The sequence below is a fragment of the Hyaena hyaena genome, unplaced genomic scaffold (assembly GCF_003009895.1).
Source record: "Hyaena hyaena isolate Hyena2069 unplaced genomic scaffold, ASM300989v1 scaffold_25, whole genome shotgun sequence".
NCBI classification, from domain to species: Eukaryota; Metazoa; Chordata; class Mammalia; order Carnivora; family Hyaenidae; genus Hyaena; species Hyaena hyaena.
In genome coordinates this window covers 1,553,407-1,558,997 of record NW_024080657.1, presented here as the reverse complement: position 1 = coordinate 1,558,997, position 5,591 = coordinate 1,553,407, and positions in this window count along the sequence as shown.

Genomic DNA, 5,591 nt, shown 5'->3' with positions numbered 1-5,591 from the left:
TTTGAAACAAGTGACAAAAAAACTCAACTCAAAAACATTTAAACAATAAGAGATTTATTGCCACGCATAATGAGAAGTTCCAAGGGAGGCAGTTCAAATGAAATCAAGGACCCAGAATTTGTTCATCTCTCAACACATGCACTTCTGTTCCCATGGTCGCAAGATGGCTGCGGCTGCTCCAGGCATTGTATTCACCATACTGATGTCCACAGATAGGAGAAAGAAAGTGGTTCTTCCTTATACTTCTTTTTATTTTTTATTTATTTTTTAAATATAATTTATTGTCCAATTGGCTAACATATGGTGTATACAGCGTGCTCTTGGTTTTGGGGGTAGGTTCTTATGATTCATCACTTACATACAACACCCAGTGCTCATCCCAACAAGTGCCCTCCTCAATGCCCACCACCCATTTTCCCCTCTCCCCAACGCTCCCCCCCCAACCAGCCCTCAGTTTGTTCTCTATATTTAAGAGTCTCTTATGGTTTGCCTCCCTCCCTCTCTGTTTGTAACTATCTTCCCCCTTCCCTTCCCCCATGGTGTTCTGTTAAGTTTCTCAAGTTCCACATATGAGTGAAAACATATGATATCTGTCTTTCTCTGACTGACCTATTTCACTTAGCATAATACCCTCTAGTTCCATCCACATTGCTGCAAATGGTAGGATTTCATTCTTTTTCATTGCCAAGTAGCATTCCATTATATATATATAAACCACATCTTCTTTATCCATTCATCAGTTGATAGACATTTAGGCTCTTTCCATAATTTGGCTATTGTTGAAAGCACTGCTATAAACATTGGGGTACATGTGTCCCTATGAATCAGCACTCCCTATCCTTTGGATAAATTCCTAGTAGTGCTATTGCTGGGTTGTGGTAGTTTTATTTTTAATTTTTTGGGGAACCTCCACACTGTTTTCCAGAGTGGCTGCACCAGTTTGCACTCCCACCAATAGTACAAGAGGGTTCCCGTTTCTCCACATCCTCACCAGCATCTGTAGTTTCCTGAGTTGTTCATTTTAGCCACTCTGACTGATGTGAGGTGGTATCTCAGTGTGATTTTGATTTGTATTTCCCTGGTGATGAGTGACATTGAGCATCTTTTCATGTGTCTGTTGGCTATCGGATGTCTTCTTTTGGAAAACTGTCTATTCATGTCTTTTGCCCATTTCTTCCTTATACTTCTCTTTAAAGACCAAGAAAGTTTTCCCAGAAGACCCCACCACCATCACCTCTCATTGGTCAGGTTTACAATACCCACTCATAAACCAATCAATGTCGAGAGAAGTAGACCTGACCACTGTGACTGGCTTCTGCTTGTTGGGGTGGTAGGTGGGGTGGGGAGCATGGTGTGTGATGAAGCTGGAGAAATCAAATCTGATCTTTCTTTAAGAGCCATTAATGGTGTCAATAGGAAGTGGGCATACAAAAAAGATGTGTATTCTGAAATGCCCACTTGGGCTACTGTAGAAGCTGGATGATTGGAAGGAAAAGGAGATTTGGAGAGACCATTCAGCAGGTAACTACAGTGGACCAAGCAAGAGATGATGGCTTGGACTAAGCTGCTGCTGCTGCTGGAGGGATGTGGTGGGTGAAGAGGAGATTCTAGACTAACTGTCGAGTGTCTCCCACCATAGCAGTGGTGTCATTTCCTCAAAATAGGAAACACCAGACAAGGAAAAATTGGGGGAGGAAAGATTAAGAATTTTAATTCTTATTAATCAAGTCAGAGATTATCAAGTGGAAAAAGAAAAACAGACTAGGAATTTCATTTGGCTCATGTTGTGGAGATATCAGATATTGGTACCTGGCTGGCCATCACATTTTGGAGCTTGGAGTGGAGCTCAGGAGTGCAAATGGAAGAGCAGCCACTAAGGAAAAAGATTGGCATGTTGGTCTGGAGCTCAAAGGTGGGGTGGACTGGACTGTCAGTTTGGGAATCAGCCTCAGGAGGCAGGCAAAGCTTTAGGGATACAAGAGATCAAGGGAAAAGGTGCACAGTGAAAGAGAAGTCCAGGGACCTGTGGACATGGGAAGGGGAGTCTGAGAAAGAGAGGAAAACGAGGAAAGAGGGGATCTCAGAAATTCATGAAGGAGGGATCCCGGAGGTCAGGGTGGCCACTGATGGGCCAGATGCACAGAGGTCAGGCAAGCGTGTACCCTAGACATGGTCTTTGAGGACCTTTGCCACAGCAACTTTAGGGGAGGGGGCAGAAGCCCACCTAGGTGGGGGTTGATCCAGAATCTGGCTGAGAAAACAAGAGGGAAAAGGGGGAGCTGGGGTGGGGATGGGGTGTACAGCAGGGCCCAGAAAGGTGCTGGTTCTCACCTGCTGACATTTGGAGGGAGGAGGGTTTGGGAGCCATGTTTGAAGTGTAGGGACAGGTCTTGGAGGGGGCCCTCGAGCAGTGGGATTAAGTGTAGAGGTGAAGAGATTAGCCGTGTTGGTGGAAAGGGGCAAAATTAAATCATGTACATGTTACCAGGTAGCCTGATCTCCATGTTCTTCTGGAGGCTTTTTCTCTGCCCTCTGGGTACCAACTACAGCTCTAATTAGCAGTGGTTTCATCCTGCCTCATGTCTGGGGCCATGTCTTCCTCGTCTTTTGTGCCTTTCAGCACCTAGCAACAGGCAGTGAGCTAGTTAGAGGCAGAATAATTATTTTCTGCTTGAAATCCAATGTCTGAGATGGAGGTTCAGAAAATGTTCTTTTCAGCACAAAAATGTTATGGGAACTCTGAAGGAGCAAGATTATCGGTAAAAGGGGCTGTTGGGGTAGGTGGGGATGGAAGGCCAGGGGACTAAAAAGTCACCAGATTAGTTCAATGGCTGGAGACCAAGAGATGTGCTCGGGAGGAAGGGCTAGGACTCCTCCCAGCCTGGGCTCAGCCCTTCGTGGGAGGCAGCATTACCCTCTGGCCTGGCCTCCCTGTGACCGGTTTACAGCCATTCTTTTCAGAAACCCCCATTGCCCTACCCAGCAGACACCCTTCTCTCCTTGAACTCACTCGGCCTCATGGCAGCAGCTGATGCAGCAGGCCACCCCCTCCTGAAAGTGCCTCCCCTTGCCCCCATGACACCACTGTGACACCACATCTCCCAGGTAACCTCCACCCTTGCTGGCTGCTCCTCCTCAGCATCCTGCACCCACCATCTAAGTGTTGGGTTCCCTCAAGACTCATGCCTGGGCACTTCCCATCTTCCCCTGTACTCTCTCCCTGAGCAGTCACTTGTGACTCTGCTCTGATGCCCCCGTCAGCCCTCTCTGGACTGGCATGCCTAACTACCCAGCTGGCAGCTCTGCTTGCTTGTCTTTTATGACACCCCAAACTTGCTGCAGCCAATTGGAATGCTAGCTTCTCCCCCAAACTTCTCTCCCCCCTTCTCTTCCCCTTTTCTACAAAGGCCCAACCTTCAATCTTGCTTCCCAAACCTGGCCTTTGAGAGTCATCCTTGACTCTTTCCCACCTTCCACTCCCAGCGAATCCTGGCAGGTCAGACTCCAGAATCATCCCAAGTCTGACCTCCCTCACCTCTACTACCACCTGGTTCCAGCCACCTTCCATCTGTCATTGTTTTTTTGCAATGGCCTGGCAGGATTCTTCCCCCTCAGCCCTCCTCTCATCACACAGAAGTAAAAGCAGATGTCTTAAAACCCAAGGAGGATCCTGTCATTATCCTGCGTACCACCAGCCTTCCGTGATTTCCATTGCCCTTAGAACAAAGCCATCTTTCTCAAGGCCCACCTCATCTGCCTGGTGATCTGTCAGTCCCCCAGGGGGGTGGTCCCCCTGAGATGCTCCAGCCCACTGTCCTCTGGCCACAAGCAAATTCTTTCAGTTCCTCAAATGTTCCATCTTATTCCTCTCCTAGAGCCTTTGCTCCTCTTATTCCTCATCCCGGAAGGCTCTCCCCTAACTCCCTCCTCTCAGCTTTTGTGGCTTACATGTTCCCTCAAAGAGGGGACTGCCCTGCCCAGCCCCCCATCCATCCCTTCCTCAGCATTCTCTCCTTTCCCCTTGGAGGCCCTCATAATAATTTCTTTGGAGTTGGCTTTTTTCTCTGTTTTGAAGGGTGTTCCCATAAAAGAGCCCTTACTCTTAGTTACTCTCCTGGAAGCTCACCGAAAGCCATTTCTTGGAGACCATCTCTGCCCACTCTGGTGTTCCCGAACCTCACACAGATTTGTTGAGCAGAGAATAAAGATGTGTTGATGTTCTTTGCCTCATTTGGCCATCATAGTCCTATTGTACAGAAAAGAAAGGTGAGGTCCTGGCGACACAGCCTCCAGACTTCAGGGTTGTGCCCACCATTCACCTGTCCCAATGGTGCACAGTGATATAATTTGACTTCCAGGGAGTAGAAATGGCTAGAAAAATGGGTATATGTGTGGAAAATAGTGGTGCCATGGGAAACCCACAGTGAGACGCCCCAAAGGAAGTTTGATGTGGATGTCAGACACCTGGGCAACTGAGATGATGTGAATTAAAGATGTCCAGGGCTCTCACCCCAACAGATATTGCGGTATAATATAAAACAAGGTAACTTTTTTTTTAAAAAGAAAGACACTTCAATGGAATAGAATAGAAAGCCCGGATGCTGATCCCTGGAATATCTCCCACTGTGTCTTAGGAGAGAAGAGACATCACAAACTAATGAGGAATGGAAGGAGTTCTCATTAAATAGGGCTAGAAAATAATTTTTATCTGTCTGGGAAACAAAAAGTAATTTTTAGCTCTCTTTATATTAACATCAAAATCAATGCCAGGTGATTAAGGAGTGCACTTGTCATGATGAGCACTGGGTGTTATATGGAAGTGTCAAATCACTCTATTGTACACCTGAAACTAATATCACACTGTATGTTAACTAACTGGAATTTAAATAAAAACGTTTCAAAAAATCAATGGCAGGTGATTTAAAGAGTTAAATGCAAAAAAAAAAAAAAGCATACTACTAACTAGAAACCAGGAAAAAATTGAAATGATTCATTATTCAAACTGTGATTAAGGCATGCCATTGTAGCCTTCACAGCAATAGAGAGAATTATAATGGAAAATACAAATATAATTGACTATAGGAAATGTAAAGCTTTTCTGTGTTGAAAATTCTCATAAATAAAACATATACAGAGGCAATAAGAATTTTCATAATGAAATGTTGGGGCAATAAAAGACGATGAGTGTCCATTTATAAAAGATGAAGTTCAAACGGCAAATACAGTTGCAAATATCGAACTTAGCCATAATAAAATACATGTAAATTAGGATGGAGAGACACCACTTTGGGTCCATCAAAGGAGTGCTACAAAACAAGAGGCTTGCAGTGCTGACTTGGTCCTGGTGGCCTGTGGGACCTCTTGTGCACAGCTGGCACGGCCGTCAAGTAGCAAAAGCTTTCTGGAAGGCAATTTGCTTAAGATGTGTGAAGAGCCTCGAAAAGGTTCACACTGTTTGACTCGGGAATTCCATTCACAGAAAGCTCATCCCAAGAAAATGATCTAAAACAATGCTCAATGCTCCAAGACTGGTACAGAAAGCTGGGCACTGTGGCTTTATTTATAATAGCAAAGAAGAGAAAAGGAGAAAG